The sequence below is a fragment of the Glycine soja genome, unplaced genomic scaffold, assembly GCF_004193775.1.
Source record: "Glycine soja cultivar W05 unplaced genomic scaffold, ASM419377v2 tig00104178_1_pilon_502608_766094, whole genome shotgun sequence".
In the NCBI taxonomy this organism is placed as follows: Eukaryota; Viridiplantae; Streptophyta; class Magnoliopsida; order Fabales; family Fabaceae; genus Glycine; species Glycine soja.
In genome coordinates this window covers 81,551-103,714 of record NW_021144401.1, presented here as the reverse complement: position 1 = coordinate 103,714, position 22,164 = coordinate 81,551, and the positions used below count along the sequence as shown (strand labels likewise).

General features: G+C 36.3%; 1 non-coding gene across 1 annotated transcript; it reads left to right on the top strand.

Moving 5' to 3' along the window:
- Positions 1-14,820: 14,820 nt before the first annotated feature.
- Positions 14,821-14,927, top strand: LOC114404479. The gene has a single exon (XR_003664995.1). It is a non-coding gene; the product is annotated as a small nucleolar RNA R71 (small nucleolar RNA).
- Positions 14,928-22,164: the final 7,237 nt, after the last annotated feature.

Sequence of the window (22,164 nt, the reverse complement as noted above, 5' to 3'; positions counted from 1 at the left end):
ATTTTAGGGACCTACATGGGAGGGAGCTAAAAGGGTTATTAGTGATAATTCTCAAGGTGGTCATATCTCTCTTGATGGTCTCTAGAGGTATCATCCCCGTCGAAGAACATATTGCGGCAGTAGGGACTACTAGCAACAATATGTCATCAAAGAAAAAAACTCTAGATGAGGGTTCACTGTAATCAAGCAAGTCGGAGACCTAGCATGACCACAGATTCACCTCCACTCCTTATGTTCCCATGGACCCGGGTATAGGGCCCCTTTTCAACTCCCCGTGTGTGCAAATAGTGGTGGTGTTTGTGTGCATCAAATGAATAAATATTTACCTCATGCATACATTTTGAAACACACTAAAAGCACCAAAAGAGTTTATATATACAAGAACATAAGGAAAAAGGCAAAGAGAAAGAACAAAAGGGAAGTCATAGTAAGGAAAACACACTGATTGATTGGCCTTACTCTCTAACAATAGTCCCCAGTGGAGTCACCAACCGTCGCAACCTATCCTTTGGTGGGAGGGCGACGTGAGACTCACGGGTGCATCTTCCAAGGAAGGAAAACGCGCAGAGTCGCCACCAACGTTTATTCGAGGAAAACGTCGGAAAAATCGGAAAAGATGTGGTCTACGAACTTTAAGTGAAAGGTTCGAGAGTTATATTTACGCACGGAGAAGGTATTAGCACCCCACGCGTCCGTCACAAGGGACGACACGCCTTTAATCAAGTGTGCAAATATGACTTCAATTTGTTTTATTTTCCTTTTTTATGTCTTTTTATGCCTTTTGTATTTTTTATCTTTTTGTGGTCGACAAAGGTGTTTCCCTTGCTCCTACGTATTCCTCAATTGTGATAAGGAAATCAGACCTACGTAGTTCTTTGAGAACTAAACGTTGGCTAAGTTGTTTTTATCTTTTTTGCAAGATATATTTTGATTGAATAAAAGGTCATTTAAGGCGTTAGACCATTAAACGATCTTTTGATTCTTTTTGAAAGGAGAGAAAACATTAAGACATTGGGTCATAAATGATCTCTTGGTTTTTTGAAAGAGGTGACAAAGCTACGTGTTGATTTTAGGCTTTTAAAAATGCACGTTTATTCTTCCATAAAAAATACTTGTTGTTTGTATCAAATAAAACACTTGTGTTATTTTTAATACAATAGTTTTGCTCAAAAATAGTTTAATGGTACCTTTTAGTGTTTTAAGTATCATAATTATGTGAGTTTGATTCATCCATCGATTTTCTATTAAATATTGAATAAAGTTTACTGACAATACGTTGACATATGATATAATAGATGATATAGCCGTCTAACAGATACTAGTATGTCATTAACAAGCTAACATATACGTGCCATTCAAAAAATAGTATAAAAAAATTTAAGAAAGTGTTAGTAGTGGTTTTTGAACTCTCCCCATTCACTCCAGCAAAGTGTTAAATTTTTCCTAAGTTTATATTTCAAATATACAACTAACATTGAGAACGCATACAACTAATAAAGATTGGAGGACATTATTATTTCGAGAAATATTTTAAAATGATTAAATGATTTTTTATTCTATTATAAAATATATAAATAAAAAATGACATTATTATTTGAAGAAATTCTGATATATATATATATATATATATATAGAGAGAGAGAGAGAGAGAGAGAGAGAGAGAGAGAGAGGAAAAACGGCAATATACATTATTTAGTTCTTTTAACTATATATTTTAACCATAATACATGATTTTTTTGTAAAAAAATTACATCTTTTTAATCCTCTTAGAATTAAAATATTATGTTTTGTCTGAAATAAAGCACCGACATTAGTTCCACCCAAGTACTGGAGGTAGGTAGTCTAAGATGAGGGGCGCATTTAAAAAAAGTAAAGTTCACTTTTTTTAAAGAAAAAAAATTTAAATTTCTCTTAAAAATATGTAAATATCAAATTTCATATAAAATATTAAATTATTTATAATATTGTATTAAAAAAAACAATTCAAGAACATATTAAGGGTGTAAGAAGGTGTGAGTCACCTCCAAACCTGTATTGATTAAAATCAAGTCAAATAATTTGCTTTAGAAAATTTTTGTGTTTAGATCAAACCTCAATCAAGTCAATCAAATTCGTTGAGGTTCGGATCAGGACACTGGTTTTAACATCTGAATTGATCGACACTTTAATTTGTTTTAAATTATTATTAATATATATGTAATATATAATATATATATATATAATATATAATATATATTTTTATTTTTTTTAAAATCAAATATTATTGACTATTGATTATATAAACTTATCAATCTGAATTAAGTAAGCATCAATGCATCCTTAACCTTTAAGATCGTAACAAAAGGCTTTTATTGGTTGAAGCGACTTCAAATAGACTTCTAAAAATATAGTAAATCTATTTGCAAAAACTAGGTCTCACAATATCCTATTGGTTTTGATAGAAAAAAAGTGTTTGAAACTCATCCTCACCATGTTTATAGAAACTCCTTATCCCATTATAGTATGGTTAATTTACCATCTCCCAATGATAGATAGATAGATAGATATGAGCCTGTCGAGTGAAGTAGGGTATGACAGTATCACAATTTTTTGGAATGAAAAATCTAACAAGAAACAATTGTATTTGATTCATTTAATAAAAAATTTATCTTATTAAAAATATTGTGTTAAAAAAATAGAAAAAATTAAATGTTTTGACCTATTGACCTAACTCCATCCAAACGGGTTATAAATAGGTTGGTTTGGGATGAGTTTTTTTTTCTTTAAAAATTGACACAAACCAATTGGTTCAAATTTGATTAGGTTGGATCGTGGATCGCAACAACATGATCAACCCCAATTTTTTTTATATTTGTTTATGTTAATTTGGTAATAAAAATACTAGTTCTACTTACTCAGCATGTTAACGCTATTCTTAAGTCAAGATCGATGCTTCGATCTTACATTTTAGATATCAAGTTTTTATTTTTCCCGACGGGATTTTGTGGGAGTTTTGTCTTTCAACCATTAAAGTCGTCCTGAAGAAAATGCGAGAAAGAGTTAGTTATCAAAGAAGAAAACAATTATAAGAGAAAAAGAAATAGCAAATGGAAGAATCAATAATATACCAAAAACCAGCAAATGAAAGAAATGCTAAGCAGGAGTGGACCCGTTAAAATGAAGCCAAGCTGTGTTAATTAATAAAATAATTGGTCCAATTCTTAAAGCTACTTTGCTTAAAGTTAAAATAAAAAATTTGCTGCCTAGTGTTAGTTCTCTGTTGTTTATTAGAAGGCAAGGCAATAAAGCAGTCCACTCGTTAGTATGCTTAGTTTTTTCTTAGAATGCAAGGCAATTCTTAAAGCTACTTTGTTTGAAGTTAAAATAAAAAATTTGCTGCCTATTGCTAGTTCTCTGTTGTTTATTAGAAGGCATGACAATAAAGCAGTTCACTCCTTAGCATGTTTAGTTTTTTCTTAGTTGGTATATTAGACAAGACACTGAGTCTCACCTATTCAATCCTATTAAAGGTCAAAAACAGGCAGGCCTAATAAGTATTATGCTAGGGTAGGTAGGGATCTATTTGGGCCCCGTGATAATCACAATTACTAAGTAATCATGAGATTAGACCAATCCTATTTAGAGAATAAATTATCTAGATGGTAATCAATACACACAAGCTCAAGGACCATGACCTAATAAAGTTAGAATAAAAAGGATAGAACTCCCAGGTAAAGACCATTATTCATTAAAAATTGATTTATTGTTCATATTTGTTGAACGTCAGAGTACTTGTTGTAGGTACTTCCCCTGTTTCAGCTCACACCACTCGGGCAAAGTGAAGCAAAAGGACCGAAGATGACCATTTGACAACAAGAGTAGCATTCAGACATATTGTGGTGGGAACATTTTTTGCGCCTACTCTAGGGTCGTGTAACATAGTCCCCAACCCCAACAGTTCTGACAATTACAATTACATGAACTGAAACAAACATAGCAGCAACTAAATAACCTAAAAATTGATAACATGCAGAAGCACATGTGAAGGACCAGACCAACTTGACCTCTATGGTAAGGAAATTGCAGGCACAGGTGTTGGATATGCATCAACACCACACTCAAGAAGTCATGGCCCTGCACCAAGAGAGTGCACAACTATGAGAAGTTAATCGATCCTGGCGACCTAGAAACGAAACGCTCACTGGAGCAGAGGTAGAGTCAACAACCTTGGAGATACCAAATAAGGGTAGAGCAACAACTTAAAAAGAAGTCTATTTTAAAATCTTATGGCTCTCACTCTTATCCAAAGAAATACCAAGGTCAAGGCATCTTAGGGGTGACACCTTCTAAGTCCAAAGATGATAAGGGAAAGACAATAGAAAAACAAGCCCCTAAGGCTAATATGCAAGAGAAAACTAGCTCTATAAAGTGCTTTAAATGTCTTGGAAGAGGACACATTACTTCTCAATGCCCACCACAAAAACCATGATTATGAGGGGCCAAGATAAGGCTACTACTTCACCTTTCTCTAGTGAAAATGAAGAAGCAAAAGGGGAAGAATCTAGTGAAGAAATCTACCCCCAAGAAGAAGGACAACCATTAGTGGTTAAAGAGAAGTGTAAGGAGGTAAGTGTCTCCTCCAAGAGGTTAGCTAAGAAGGAAACTAATTTTACAATAAAGACAAACATTAAAGAAACTTTCCCTCTTAGACAACCTCCACATTTTCTCTTTTGTAAAAAGACACTTGCTAGCATTGCCACACCTCTTGGGCTTGAGTTTATTCCTCAAGTAAAGAAGTTGTTGGAGGAGGGTTTGGTTCGCAAGAGCTTAAATCCTTGTGCTTTGTTGGTGCCCAAAATAGGTATTATTAGGCACCAAGTCCCTAAAATAGGTGGTATGATAAATGTTTTAAGTGGTGCAACCCTCTTTTGTAAAATCACTCGTACACCTAACATCTTCATGGTGTGTGTACATAGGGACCCATTAGGTAGGTTTGTTCTTATTTTTAGTTTCAATACAAACTTAGGTACTCATATGGGACACCTTAGGTTTTTCATACTTTTTGGTAGGAATAATCAATATGAAAATACAGAAAAAGGTATGTTTTATTGCATTACTTTTTTTAATTTTTCAAATAGTGATCAAGGGGTTCCCATGAATCCTAAGAGAATAAAGGTCATTCCTGAGTGGCCCACTCCACCAAGTATAAGAAAAATTTGGGGCTTCCATAACTTAACAAACTTTTACAAAAGGTTTGTCCCATATTTTTTTATGCTTGTAGCACCACTCATTGAGTTGGTGAGGAACCATGTTCCTTCATAGGAAGATGCCTAGGAAATGGGTTTTTGGACCTTACCTTACTTCAACATACCAAACACCATTAATACATATGTTTTTGTTCTTTTTACATGTGTTGAGGGAAGGAGCCCAGAGTATGAAGAACCTCAAGATTTGAGGTCAAATCCTTTCCAAGGTGGAGGGAATGATGCAATCCTACCTTGCAAGGGCATTGGATAGAAGACTCCAAGTAGATTGGGCAAGAGATCCAAGGGCAGGCCCTAGGGTTCTCATGAGCCTTAGGGTAGATTTTGAGCCCATGGGCTAAGTATGATCCCACTTATCTTTGTAAATGTTAGAATAGGTTTTTCCTTTGTTTGGGTCTTGTATTTTGGCCATTCTAGCAGTATAGGGTTTTAGCCTTGTATTTTGAGGCATTTCGAGTAGTCTTTGTAGTAGGAATTTTTTTGTATTTTCATGTATTTTGTCATGGGGGTGAGCTTAGCTATTATAGGGGGTGTGTAGCTAAGCTCTAGCTTCTTATCTCAAGGATGTGAGCTTAACTATTAGAGGGGTGTGTGTAGCTAAGCACTAGCTTCTTTAGGAATCTTCTCAAGGAGGTAAGCTTAGTTATTAGAGGGGTGTGTATAGCTAAGCTCTAGTTTCTCAAGGAAGTTTTCTCAAAGAAGCTTCTTAAGGAAGTTTTCTCAAGAAAACTTCTCAAGGAAGCTACATAGTCTATAAATAGAAACATGTGTAAGACTTGTTGTAACTTTGATGAATGAGAGTCTTGTGAGGCACAACTCAAAGTTCAACTTCTCTCCCTTTTTTTCTTCCTTCAATTTCATGCTCCCCCCTCTCTCTTTCTCTCCCTCTTTCTTTTCCTCCATTGAAGGATCCTCTCCAAGCTTCTTATCCAAGACTCATCTTGGTGGTGAAGCTCCTTCTTCGATGGCTTATTCCCTAGTGAATGGCGCCTCCTCTCACCTCTTCTCCTTTGTCTTCCACTACATCTCCATGGTGGAAAATCACCATTAAAGGACCTCATTGAAGCTCAAAGATCCAGCCTCCATAGAAGCCCCACAAGCAAGGTTCCATCATATCCAGTGGCAACCTACTATTTAAAAGTTAAAAATGAAAAAATTAGTGTTTAAGTCATTTTAGAATTGTAGTTTAGTTAATTTACATTTTTGACCATCATTTCATGTATGCACATTAAATATTCTTTTAATTCATAGCAAATATTAAATTCTTTATGGAATTTTTGCTAAAAAGTGTTTGAAAACATACTAAAAATTATCTGGTGTGGTTCTAATAAAACCCAATAAACAACATTTTTTTTTCAAATAAAATCAATGTTGATGTTTACAAACATCATTTTCTAATAAAAACCGACATTGGAAGTACAAATTAACATTGGCTTTCATAAAAACCGATGTTGTAGGTATCAGTTAACATCGATTTTGGTAAAAATCGATGTTGATTTGTACAAATTCACTTTGTTTAGTTATTTCTTACTATACAACATCATTTTTTTTTAAAAAAAAACCAATGTTAACGTTATTACTTTAACATTGGTACTTTCAACGTTGGTTAATAACCGATGTTGAAAGTTCTTAATAACCGATTTTAAAATAAAGTAAATTATGTATGAATTTAAAAGAATAAGTTAGCTAATAAACAATAATGTAAAGTGACTTATAGAATCCACAATTGTATAACAGAGATGTTGAGACATTGATCATCATGTGCTATTTCAAACAGTTCTTCATGCTTTATGTACAAGGGAAAATTTTCATTATACACCCCAAACACGGTAGCATCCTGTATAACCTGTAATGGCTTCAGAAAAAGTGATCAAGGCCGTACCCGAATCAAATAAACATTAAAAATGCAGTATCTAGGAAGTGATCCTAGGTCGTCTCTCAACGAGCAATGATCAACCAAACGTTCATAACAAATAGTAATAAAACAGTAACGAATTGGGGAGGGGGGGGGGGGTTGTTTGTTTTTGTAATTTAAACAGCGAACAAATTTTAATTAGAAAATATCAGAATTAAAACACATTGTTTCCCCTTGATTCACAAGCATGTCTCTTATCCTAGGTTACGAGAATTTATCCTTTATCAGTTCAACCACTTAATCCAACCCTAAATTAAATTACTAAGCGAAATTTAACATAAGAAATTCATTATGTGATTAAGCAACACATACACCAATTAATCATGAACGAAACTGATCATTAAGCATGAACGTAAATTAGGCACAGAGACAATTAATCAAACACTAAGCATGCATGGATTAATAGCAACAAATATAGAGTAATTGGTGAAGAGGAAAAACTGATCAGAATTCAATAGTAATAACAAAACCTCAAAGAGAGTTGTGCTTGATCCTCAAGAGAAAACAACGCTGGAGACTTAGCCTTCCTTAATCAATAGAAAATGAAATTGCAGATTGAAGCAGAAAATGAAATTTTATTGCTACGTGAATAGTAAAAACTATAATTGCAAAACCTAAAATTATTCTTTCTCCCAAAATGAAGAAAAACCTAACACGAAAAGAGGCTAAAACGAAAAAAGAGCTCCCTTAAACTAGAACCTTGGTGCTATTATATAGGTTCTCAGCCCCAAAGCTTACAAATCTGTTTTAAGTCCAAGCCCATTAATAAAATAAAATCGAGATAAGATAAGATAAGACAAAATCTAGATGAAATAATATCTAGATGAAATAAAATCTAGATAAGACAAGATAAGATAAAATCTAGATATGATAAGATAAAATCTAGATGAAATAATATCTAGATGAGATAAAACCTAGATAAGATAAGATTTGGTAGAATAAAATAGTTTGCTCTCTTCAAGTCCAAGCCTAATTGCTTATAATTCTCCTGAAATTAAATTAAAAACAAAAAATTAATCCAGTAGGCCCAAATGATAAAACTGCATAATTAATTTGATAATTAAGGCTAATCAGTAATTAAAATGGTGACAAAAAGGGTTAAGAAATATGAGAAAATGATGACACATCAAATCCCCTCACACTTAGCCTTTTGCACTCCTGGGAAAAATAAAAAAATAAAAACAACAAAGCAAGGGACAAATCCAGAGACATTAAAGAGAAACAAACAGACACAACAACAATTACATATTTCTCAATGAATCTCAAGGAATGAAAAGAATGGGTTACATCCAACACGTAAAGGGTTAAAGAGTCAAGGCCGTCATGAAAATCATCCAAGCATCTCAAACATGGCAAGATAGTCAATCAACTCAAGAATGAAAAGTGATAAAGCCTCACAAGATATGCACTTTATCTCTCTAGTATCTAGGCTACTGTTTACTCTCAGAGCACCCATGAAAACAAACACCACATAGACTTGGCAAGACTCTAAAATTGACAACCACATCACAAGCACATGCACATGAGGATCAAAAGGTCTTTTAAGGTTGTAATGGGGCCAAGGACAAGGTAGAGGAAAGTATGGGATAGTAGCTAAAACCCAAAGGAATAGAGGAGCAATAGGGAATAAGTGGGAAGTAAGAAAAAGTAGTAAACCCCAAAAACAAAATTAAAAAGTAAACCCAAAACAAAATCAACCAAGTCCTCAAACCAATCCAAGTCTTCAAACCAAGACCTCATTTATTCAACTTCATTCTTTTCTTTTTCTTTTTTTTTTTTTTGATTTTTTTTCTTTTGAATGTGAACAGTAGCAATTGAAATCATTTGAAAAATAAAGCAACAATTAGGAAACATATGTATATACATCAAGCATGGCCAACAAAAACATATCATCCAATGAAACATAACCCCCCCCCCCCCCCCACACACACACACACTTATTCCCAAAACAATTCCAAAGCTTCAAAATTCCTTAAGGGTAGGGTGAGATCATGGTTTTTCACTTAAGGCTTGTAATGAGCTTCAAAATAAAAAAGGGGAACATAGGCTCAAAGAGGCTATTAAAGGAATTAATTCAAGGTAGGCTCATTTGGCTAGAGGCTTATATGAATAAAATGCCTAAATCACTCCCAACATGCATGTGAAGCAAGAAGTATCAACAAGAGTCAAGCCAAGGCTATTGTGCAAGCAATCAATGGGGCAAAACACACTGAATAAAATAAATGATGATGGCTCAAAGTCTCACCAAGGGTAAATATATCAATTCGAACTTTCAAAACTAACTTGACATGCAGAGAAAAACAAGGATTTCAATTCACAAAATGCCAAGAAACTCCTATTTCAAAAACAATTACCCATTACCTGTACATAACCTATAATTCAAAGAGAACATGCAATGTTGTACACAAAACATAAAACTAAAATAACAACATTAACAAAACCTAACAAAATTAAACTAGAAAACCTAATAATATTAAACTAGAATACCCAACAAAATTAAAGAACAATCTTCTCCCCCCCCCCCCCTCACACTTAAACAACACATTGTCCTCAATGTAGCACAATCATAAGATCAAGAACAATCAAAGCAATCAATAAATTTGGACAAGTGCAACAAAAGTAAAGAAGGAGACAGAAAAAGAAAACTCCCTAAGTCATGGCGAAAGAGAAGTAAGGTGAATTAAGGAGGTCTCCTCCACCACTACATCCACTAAGGAGGGATTTGTGAGGAATGGTTTTAGCCGGTGTCTATTGACCTTGAAGCCCTTATCTGTGGATTACTTTTGATCTCAACTGTACCATAAGGAAAAACATTAGTAACCACAAAAGGACCAATCCACTTTGACCTCAACTTACCACTCATGAGTCCGAGCCTAAAGTTATACAATAAAACTTTTTGTCCAACCACGAAGTCTTTCTTTGCTATCAAGCTGTCATGCAACTTCTTGGTCTTCTCCTTGTAGAATTTGGAATTCTCATAGGCTTCTAAACGGATATCATCTAGCTCACTTAGTTGCAACTTCATTTCCTCTCCAGCCTGATCAATAGAGAAGTTGTAGGTTTTAACAGCCCAGTAGGCTTTGTGCTCTATCTCTACAGGAAGATGACATGCCTTGCCAGAGACAACCCGATAAGGAGACATTCCTATGGGTGCTTTGTAGGCAGTCCTATGTGCCCAAAGAGCATCATCTAGCCTAGTGCTCCAATCCTTTCTATTCGACTGCACAATCTTCTCCAAGATCCTTTTTATCTCCCTGTTTGAAATCTCAGCTTGCCCATTGGTTTAGGGGTGGTATGGTGTGGAAATTTTGTGCACGACCCCATACTTTATGAGCAAGGCATACATGGATCTGCTACAAAAATGGGTGCCTTGATCACTAATGATGGCTCTAGGGATTCCAAACCTGCAAAATAGATTAGATCTAACAAAATCTACAACAACCTTAGCATCGTTAGTTTTGGTGGGTTTGGCTTCCACCCATTTTGAAACATAATCAACAGCAAGGAGAATATAAACAAAACCAAAAGAGACAGGGAAAGGTCCCATAAAATCTATACCCCAGACATCAAACACCTCACAGAATAACATGGGTTGTTGAGGCATTTGCTGTCTCCATGAAGGTGAGCCGCCTGCTCTCTGACAAGGCTCACAAGTGCTATAGATTCTCCATGCATCCTTGAAGATGGTGGGTCAATAGAAACCGCAGTCAAACACCTTACAAGCTATCATCTGTATGCCAAGATGGCCACTTGGTGCAGAAGAATGACAAAATTGCACGACTGAGTCAATCTCATGGTCTGGAATGCATCTTCTAGTAACCTGGTCACTGCACAACTTCCACAAATAGGGGTCATCCCAAATATAATGCTTAGCATCGCTCTTAATTTTATCATTTTGAGCTTTAGATGCTAAGGGAGGAAAAACAAAAGCAACCAAATAATCCACAATATTAGCAAACCAGGGAGTGGGGAAGGAGTCAGAAATACTATACAGAATGTACAAATGGTCATCCGGAAAATCATCCTAAATGGGTGAGTCCTCAGACACACGCTCAATCCTACTCAGGTGGTCAACCACGAGGTTCTGTGCACCACTCCGATCATGGATCTCCAAATCAAACTCTTGGAGCCAAAGCATCCACCTGCAATCTAGGCTTTGATTCAGCCTTCTTCAACAGGTACTTCAGAGCTGCATGGTCAGTATAAACAATAACACGAGTACCAAGCAAATATGAACAAAATTTTTCAAGAGCAAAAACTATCGCTAGTAGCTCCTTCTCTGTGGTAGTGTAATTTACTTAAGCAGCATCCAAAGTTCTGGAAGCGTAGTAGATCACCCAAGGAAGCTTATCAATCTTTTGAGCAAGGATAGCCCCCAATGCATAATTGGATGCATCACACATTAGCTCAAAAGGGGATGTCCAATCAGGTGCCTGAATAATAGGGGTGTTAGTCACCGCACGCTTGAGGCAATCAAAAGCCTCTTTGCACCGGTCATCAAAATAAAACTCCACCTCCTTTTGCAGCAGATTGGATAGTGGAAGGGTCACTTTGCTAAAATCCTTGATAAAGCGCCTATAAAACCTTGCATGACCAAGAAAAGAACGAACCTCTCGAACGCAAGAGGGGTAAGGCAATTGTGAAATAACATTTATTTTTGCAGGGTCTACCTCTATGCCCCTACTGGAAATGATATGCCCTAAAACTATACCTTGTTCTACCATGAAGTGATATTTTTCAAAATTCAGCACAAGGTTAGTTTCAATGCATCTATTAAGAACTCTATCCAGACTATCCAAACATGCATCAAAAGAGGATCCATAAACAGTAAAATCATCCATAAACACCTCTATGCAACTCTCTAAAAAATCATTGAAAATGCTAAGCATACACCGCTAGAAGGTACCAGGGGCGTTGCATAGGCCAAAGGGCATCCTCCTATAGGCGAAAGTGCCAAAGGGATAGGTGAATGTGGTATTTTCTTGATCCTCAAGAGCAATATGAATTTGTAAATAACCATAAAAACCATCAAGAAAACAGTAATGAGACTTACCTGCCAAGCGCTCAAGCATTTGATCGATGAAAGGCAGGGGAAAATGATCTTTTCTGGTTACCTGATTCAGCCTCCTATAATCAATGCAGACTCGTCAGCTGTTATACACTCTTGTGGGGATAAGCTCATCCTTGTCATTCTTGATCACTGTGAGGCCAATCTTCTTAGGAACAATATGGACTGGACTCACCCACTAGCTGTCAGAAATGGGGTAGATGATTCCAGCTTGCAAGAGCTTGGTCACTTCCTTTTTCACCACATCCAGAATGACGGGGTTGAGTCGCCGCTGTGGCTGCCTCATTGGCTTAGCTTCATCCTCTAAAAATATCCTATACATGCAGGTAGATGGGCTAATACAAGGAATGCCTGCTAAAGTCCATCCAATGGCTTTCTTGTGCTTCTTGAGAACTAGCAACAACTTCTCCTCTTGCTCAGCAACAAGGGAGGCAGAGATGATCACTGGAAATTTTTCCTTGTCCTCCAAGTAAGCATATTTGTGGTTTTCTGGTAAGGGCTTCAACTCTGGTGTGGGTGGTGGCTGAACAGTGGGAGGAACCATTGTAGGAAAAGAAGAAGGTTCATCAGCCTGTACCTCATAAAGCAAGTCAGAAGTATATGTACTTTTTGCAACATGGTTAGTGCATTCTGACTCTAAAAAATCAACATCAAAAGGTACAACACCCAGAAAATCAGAACTAGACTCAAATTCAGATTCATTCTCAGCATAAAAATCAGACATAGAATCAAATTCAAACTCAGATTCAGATTCAATGCATAAGGAATGACAAGTATGCAAATCAGATAAAAATGGATGTTTCCTACCATGAAGAACATTGTCAAAATCAAACATATAATCATCAACAATCTGATCAATTATCTCAGCACGAAAAACAAAATGATCCTCAGATGGATGTTTCATGGCATCAAGAATGTTAAAATGAACAACAATATCACCAAATTCCATAGATAATGTGCCAGCATAAACATCTATCTTGGTTCGGGCTGTTTTCATAAATGGTCTACCTAAAATAATTGGAACTGAACCATGGGAAAATCCCTCTTCCATGAACATAAAAATCAACAGGAAAAATAAGTTCACCAACCCGAATCAGCACATCCTCTATGAAACCTGCGAGGTAAGCAACACTTTTATTTGCTAACTGAATCACCACATCTATAGATTGCAAAGGTCCAAGAGATAAAGAATTGAAAATGGACAGAGGCATGACACTAACTGATGCTCCTAGATCTAGCATGGCATTCTCAAATTTACTGTTCCCAATAATGCAAGGTATACAGAAAGTACCTGGGTCCTTACATTTCTCAGGAATGTGAGGAACAGTTTTACCTATCAATGCTGACACATTTCTACCCATGCTAATCCTTTCATTGCCTTTAAGCCTCCTTTTGTGGGAGCACAGCTCCTTTAGAAACTTGGCATATCTTGGAATATGCTTGATGGCATCTAGTAGAGGTATGTTCACCTCTATTTTCCTGAAGGTCTCTAAGATCTCCTTTTCCACTTCTTCCATTTTTTTTGTTTGGAATTGCTTTAGGTGGGAATGGAAGAGGGATAGGAGGCTGCTGTAAGTCAGAATTACTAAAAGAAGGTCCACCTGCATGAAAATTTTTGTTAGGAAGCTTTCTCTTTTGTGCAACTATCTCATCCTCTTTTTCATGTGTAGAATGAAGCTTGACAAGTTCAGGTGTAGGTGCTGCTACTAGTGGAGGCACTTGAATTTGGTTGCCAGACCTCAAGGTGATGACCCTCACATTTTTTGGATTCTGCACAGTTTATGAAGGCAATTTGTCAGAATTTTGGGACTGAGCTTGGTTCATCTGAGTAGCCATCTACCCCATCTGATTTTTCAGACTCTGAATGGAAGCTCTTGTCTCTTGTTGAAATTGCATATTCTGGATGGTCATTTGCCTCACTAACTCTTCTAAGAAAGGTTGAGGAGGAGCCTCAGTTGCTTGTTGTCTTTGTTGTGATTGCTGTTGTTGTATTGGAGGAGGAACATATGGCTTGCTTGGACCAGCAGCATTCTGGAAAGGAGGGACAAGCTGTTGTTGTTGTGGAGGACTTGTCCTTCTCAAATTTGGATGATTCCTCCAACCTGGATTGTATCTATTGCTTGAAAGTTCATAATTATTTTGTTGTTGGTTGGTTTTGTTGTTGAGGAGGTCTATTATAAATGTTTGCAGCATAAGCTTCAGGTTGCTCATTGACTCCAGATTGCTGCAAAGAAGGACAAAGATCTATATGGTGATCTGCAGAAGAACATAGACCACAGACTCTTGCAGCAGGTGTAGATTTCTGATTCATGGCAAGCTGAGTTACTAGGTTGACCAAGGCATCAAGTTTTCCTTCAAGCTTTTTATTTTCAGAAGATGAAGATGAATCAGTGGCCACCTCATGGACTCCTCTAAGAACAATAGCATCATTTCTTGCACTGAATTGTTGGGAGTTGGAAGCCATCTTCTCAATCAAATTCCTAGCTTCAACAGGGGTCATATCACTAAGAGCTCCACCACTGGCAGCATCAATCATACTCCTCTCCATGTTGCTAAGTCCCTCATAGAAATATTGAAGAAGGAGATGTTCATAAATCTGGTGGTGAGGACAGCTTGCACATAATTTCTTGAATCTTTCCCAGTACTCATACAAGCTTTCTCCACTAAGTTGCCTGATGCCTGAAATGTCTTTTCTGATGGCAGTGGTCCTAGATGCAGGGAAGAATTTCTCCAAGAGCACCTTCTTAAGGTCATCCCAACTGAAAATGGACCTGGGAGCAAGGTAGTATAGCTAATCTTTTGCCACTCCCTCCAGCGAATGAGGAAAAGCCTTTAGAAAGACATGATCTTCTTGGACATTAGGGGGCTTCATGGTGGAACAAACAATATGGAACTCCTTAAGATGATTATGAGGATCTTCGCCTGCAAGACCATGAAACTTGGGCAGTAAATGTATTAGTCCAGTCTTAAGAACATATGGAACACCCTCATTAGGATATTGAATGCTCAAAATGCTAAAAAATGATCAAGATGCACACTATGAATAACTAATCTATGAAAGGTTCTATCTATTTTAGGATTAAAGGATTGTAAATCACCTGGATTGCCCCTAGTCATGCACTATATGCAGCAAATAATGTGTTCTCAAACAAGCACCTAACAAGGGGGTAAAACTACAACTATAGTCAAACGATATCCAAATGAGCTGAAATTTTGTGAGTAACACCCTAAAATGATGAAAAGATAGCACAAAAAATTTCAAACAAAAATTCAAAGTCTAAATAAGACAATAATACTTGAAAAATAAAAAATAAAAACTTAGTAAACAGCTGATTTTTCAAGTTTAAAATGGAAATGAACCTCTGGTCAATTTCCACGGCATGGGAAATTTTCTTCTACCCCAAATGCATATATAATAATAGTCATTCTGATACCCGGAGCAAACGTTTTGGCCGTTTTAAGTTTTGTTAAACACAAGTTCCTAAATTTTTTGTCTCTCTCAAATTCAACCACACCAAGTGCTCCTGGTATTTTTAACACCAAATATGGATTAAAAGAAACTACCTCACAAAAAATAAGCCAAAAATAACAACTCTAACTATCAAAACAAAAATCACCAATTAAATTGCAAAATCAGTCGCTAGTTCAGTCGCTAATCATTGTTCACAGCAAAACACAAAACTGAAACAGTCGCTAAAAACAGTCGCTAAACAGGGGACACAGCTGAAATGCAAAACAGAATGCTACATAAAACAAAACAACATACACTCACAACCTAAATGACAGAGCTACACACAAAACAACTAAACACTATTATGAACCTTTGGCCCACTACTCCCCGACAACAACGCCAAATTTGATCGAGGTCGTACCCGAATCAAATAGACATTAAAAATGCAGTATCTAGGAAGTGATCCTAGGTCGTCTCCCAATGAACAATGATCAACCAAACATTCATAACAAATAGTAATAAAACAGTAACGAACTGGTGGGAGGAGGGGGGTTGTTTGTTTTTGTAATTTAAACAGCGAGCAAATTTTAATTAGAAAATATCATAATTAAAACACATTGTTTCCCCTTGATTCACAAGCAAGTCTCTTATCCTAGATTACGAGAATTTATCCTTTATCAGTTCAACCACTTAATCCAACCCTAAATAAAATTACTAGGAGAAATTTAACATAAGGAATTCATTATGTGATTAAGCAACACATACACCAATTAATCATGAACGAAACTGATCATTAAGCATGAACGTAAATTAAGCGCAGAGACAATTAATCAAGCACTAAGCATGCATGGATTAATAGCAACAAATATAGAGTAATTGGTGAAAAGGAAAAACTTATCAGTATTCAATAGTAATAAGAAAACCTCAAAGAGAGTTGTGCTTGATCCTCAAGAGAAAACAACGCTGGAGACTTAGCCTTCCATTAATCAGTAGAAAACGAAATTGAAGATTGAAGCTGAAAATGAAATTTTATTGCTATGTGAATAGTAAAAACTGGAATTGCAAAACCTAAAATTATTCTTTCTCCCAAAATGAAGAAAAACCTAAAACGAAAATAGGCTAAAACGAAAAGAGCTCCCTAAAACTAGAACCTTGGTGCTGTTATATAGGTTCTCAGCCCCAAAGCTTATAAATTTGTTTTAAGTCCAAGCCCATTAATAAAATAAAATCTAGATAAGATAAGATAAGACAAAATTTGTTGGACCTTGTGGCCTCAATAATCGTAAGAGGTATAGGCTTAGAATGCAGAAGAAGCAGCAGCAATCAATTTAGTAATGTTCTTTAAACATGCAAGGCAAAATTGATTGCAATAACATAAATGAGATAAGGGAAGAGAGAATGCAAACACAGTTTTATACTGGTTCGGCAAACTCTGTGCCTACATCCAGTACTCAAGAACCCCACTTGAGATTTCCACTATCTTTGTAAAATCCTTTACAACTTCTAAACCACACAGGGACAACCCATTCCTTGTGTTCAGGAATCCTTACAACTCAAGAGACCCTCGGTCCCTTAATCAATCTTATTGAATGAGAAGAAAGAAAGAAGAATTCTCTCTTGAAGAGAAGGATATTACAATGAAGATCCATGGATGAACTCTTAATGGATTTGCAAGTGTTTGCCTAAGAGTTCTTGAGAGAGCATTTGACTATGAAGTTTTCTTGGAATCTCTCTCAGTTTCTTTTGAGAGGATAAGACATTATGGACCAGCAAAAAATCTCTCATAAAATTCGTGCCCAAGTCACCTATTTATAGGCCTTTGATGGCCATTCACAAATCCAATGAAAAGATGTGACAGTTGGCAGATTTTCTGAAAACTCTCCACTGGTAATCGATTGCAATGTTTATGTAATCAATTACACAGTTATAATTTGAAGGGTCATGACTTTTGAATTTGAATTTTAGGAGTTTCGTTGTTGGTAATCGATTACAAACATATGGTAATCGATTACATGTTGAAAATTCAAATTCAAAACCCTTTTCAACAGCTATTTCTCAACCCTGTCTTCTGGTAATCGATTACACTTCCTGGTAATCGATTACCAGAGCCTTGCATGTCCTAGAAACACTCTGTTTTGAGGCAAGGCTTCATCTTAAAGAAATCTTGAAGCAAGGCTTTGTTTGTTGAAGCAATCTTGTATTAATCTTGAAGCAAATGCTTATCCTTTGAAGCAGCCTTGTTTGATTCTTCTTTGGCATCATCAAAATCTTGTATACATACATTCACAAAATCTAGATGAAATAACATCTAGATGAAATAAGATCTAGATAAGATAAGATCTAGATGAAATAATATCTAGATGAGATAAAATCTAGATATGATAAGATAAAATCTAGATGAAATAATATCTAGATGAGATAAAATCTAGATAAGATAAGATTTGGTAGAATAAAATAGTTTTCTCTCTTCAAGTCCAAGCCCAATTCTGCATTCAAGGAAAATTGCTTATAATTCTCCTGAAATTAAATTAAAAACACAAAATTAATCCAGTAGGCCCAAATGATAAAACTGCATAATTAATTTGACAATTAAGGCTAATCAGTAATTAAAATGGTGACAAAAAGGATTAAGAAATATGAGAAAATGATGACACATCAAAAAGGTATGGGATAATCAATGTCATCAGATATAGGAGATCATTGACATCAAGATTCAGCCTAACTGTAGGTTTCTTCAGTCCCATAGCTCCCTGTTTATCCTACACAGTTAATAAACATAATTTAATGACAATTAACACTTTAATTAGAAATAATCATTTAATGATAGGGAAATACCTATTCTGAGAAACACTTCGCAAGTGTGCCAGTCAAGCAAGGAAGGTGTTAAGTGTTTGCCCCACTAACAGAACCTCTTGAGTGGGTATAGGAATGTGATCATGAGCATCTTGAACTTCCTCAACACCAACCTTCACTTGATCATTTCTCAAAGGGATGTTGTGAATAGTGGTTGATCCCTCATAAAGTCTTCCAAGGCAACCAGGGGGGAGGATTTTCTTCGACGTGCAGTCCATATTTCTCTAACTCATCCATGTTTGGGTCGTTCCCTGAGGGATCAACATAACTCTCCTTTGTGCTTGCACGAGCAACAGAAGCACCAACCTATGGCTCAGAAGGTAGTGAAAGTCCATGTGATTGCATCTGCGATTTAAACTGGAACTACATCTGGTTGAAGGACAACATTAGTTGTCGAGTCACTTTTTCTATGATCGACTCCTCCAACTGGTTCTTGATTTTCTCTATTGGCTGCTCTAGGTCTTTGGGATCCATGGATGAAGTTGTGTAGGTGGTCCTTGGAGCTGGTCCAAAGTATTTTTTATTGTGACACTGGCTCTAGCAGCATGTACATGACCAGGGTGTTCTGGTCGCCCAATGGCAACAGTTAGTACATCTTGACATCCACGGGCGACAAAACTTCCCTGTGAGGCCTGCTCTTCCAAGGAATCCTATGAAGAACAAATTTATGGGTTTACTTTATCAAACAATAATTATAAATAACAACAATTAACAAATGGAAGTGACTTACAATCTTGTCAGCAATTTCTTTTGCTATCTCAAACATCATTTGATCAGTTTTCTTGTTGCGGGTCATCTTCCACTTCACATGTTGTCTAATAGGAGATGGAGGATCAATGATGCATGGTGTCAGTGCTTCCTGATTAGGCTACTTCCTCTAGTTGTTTATTTTTCTTCTCCTCCATCAACTTGTTTTCTAGATTCATAACACCCACGAGACAACACGTGAGGGACAGTGTTTTGTTTCTAAATGGCCTTTGTCTTCTTTCGCACATCCTTTGAAACAATGAACATTATCCTAACTTATTACGTTTGACAATAATATGTAAATATAAAGATTAAAATAATGAAAATCACAAACTTACCTCCAATGAAGGGTATCTACGGCTCTAACAAAACTGAGTCCATTTCTCATTGCTAGTGTCATACTTTTCACATATAGTATCGTCAACACCCTCTTTGCCAACTTCTTTGGTGATCAGTTGATGATGGATTGTGTTAACTTGAAGAATGTTTTCTTGATGTTTTTCAATCTCTGCATACTCTTCTTCACTTCTGACCACAACTTTAGTCATGTCATCCACCAACTTACCAATCTGAGTCTCAGCTCTTTTAAATGCTTGTTGCATTGAATCTATTGTACCCTTGAATTGTATTAACAGGTCATCCAGATTAGACAATCCTTCTACTTCATTGTGATAACAAGGTTGCCATTCTGATTCCCATTGATAATCTTTAAAAGAATGGTCCTTTCCAAACTGAGTTCCCTGCTATTGCGTTGAATAGCAATCACCTTTAGAGCTAGCTTGATATGTCATGAAGTCTGCCAATACACTTTCAAAATCAGGAGCTCTTTCTTTCTCATAATGATTGTACATGGTCGACTCCTGTCTCCAGTTGGATTTATTTATAGAATAGAAATAACAATTGTCCTGGTAATGTTCTTCTCCAACAAAATCACAATTTATTAGTGGAATAGAGATAGAAATCTTCATGATACAGAGGTAGAAGATTGTATTTCTTCAAAATAACTAGGCTACCTGTAGGAGATTCTATACATACAAAACACTAACAGAAACAACGGTTATCCAGTTCAAGAGGAAAACAAATATGAATCGAAAGTAAATATTCACAGTTTATCAAAGAATAAAGAATAGACACCTAGGACTGGACTAACTTTCCAAATAGAAAAACGTTTCTTGGCAATAGTGCCAAAAACTTATTCGAACTCGGCAAGTGCACCAGATCGTTCAAGTAGTATAAAACGGTAAGAACTGAGTATCATACTCTCGGGGAACTTGTGTTACTTGGTAAAACTATATTCAGTGAATAGGTGTCTAGTATGAAATGATATGTGTTGACTATGAACAAATATGTAAACTAACTATAAAAAGGAAAATCATGTGATTAATGATGTGTAAAGACAAGTAGACAACATGTTGGTCTTCGTATTAGGTGCCTGATGTTATAAGGATATTCTCTACTTAGCAATGCTCATGTGTTCTATGGTGTCTCCTGAAATGCTAAACCCTGATTCCTCATGATAGTCTAGCCTAATCCTGATCAAGCATCATCCTCAGATTCCTGTTGTTGGACTAAGCTCGACCAAAATCGCATTAAGACAAACATACAAACAACTCGGTTACCGTACCCCGATCCCTCGTGATAATACGATAAACTAGCCCTATCCTATCAAGTTCTAAGAGTCAGACCAGTTTCCATTGTTGAATTATCCTAACAAAGCATGCATCTACGTGATCAAGGCAAAAGCACACTGAAATGACGTACTGATAGCACAGAGAATACATAAAACATCATTAAATAGATATACATGTATTTCCATCGAGTACCTTCAAGGAAGAACCAATAGAGGATTTAGCTCTCCATATCTGGGAAGCTTCCTTTACAACAAAGAGAAGAGAAAAATGAAGGATTGAAGAAATACAAGTAGTGGGTATGTCTCCTCCACCTCTAGAACCTCACAATCACTCACAGACTCATCTCATGCTCTCAAGATGGCTTCTTCTTCATGCTCAGTTCTCTGCCAGTCTTTGCACAACAAAAGCTCTCAAAACTCTCTGGAACTTGGACCTTTCTCTCTCTAGAAATCTCTAAACATGCAAAAGCTTTGAGAATTGCAGATACTCTCTCTTCATTTCTGATTTCAGGCTTAAATAGGTGGCCTTGTTGGTGCTTGTGCGCTTAGCGCAACTTTGGACCGCTTAGCGCGCATTAGTGAATTTCGGCTTAGCGCGTGTCTTCTCGCTCAGTGGATGGACTCAAGTGGTGCACTTAGCTGGATGACACCTCGCTCAGTGAACATGCACAACTCATCCTTCTTCCAGATTCTTCCTCGCGCTCAGCGGAGGGAGTGTTACGCTCAGCAGATGGCTCACTGAGCTGGCAGATTGGCTTAGCGAGCAGATGAAAATCAACACTTCACAAACTTGCCTAATTAACCTGAAATTGAGAGGAAATGATTATTAAATACACAAAATGGGAGTACTAAGTATTTATTACCTATCTTTAACAAAAAGTAATTACAAACACTAAAAAATAACCATAAATGGGAGGAGTTAGATGCAATTTTTACAGATTTCTTACACAAAAGTTAGTCGTATTCATCGACTAACAGAGAGCGCGCACGAGAGAAGGAACTCAGACGAAGAAGAAGACAACGCAACAAAATAGGGCTCGAGGCAATTCATATATTTTTAAATGTATGTTTCAACCTCGGTTTTTTAGTAAAAAAATTGATGTTAACTAAGTGATGTTAACGATAACATCGATTTTTTATATAAAAAATTGATGTTAACGTATCATTTACTAACATCAGTTTTTTTAAAAACCGATGTTAACTTAGTCATGCTAACATCCATTTTTCAAAAATCAATGTTAACATGACTTCGTTATC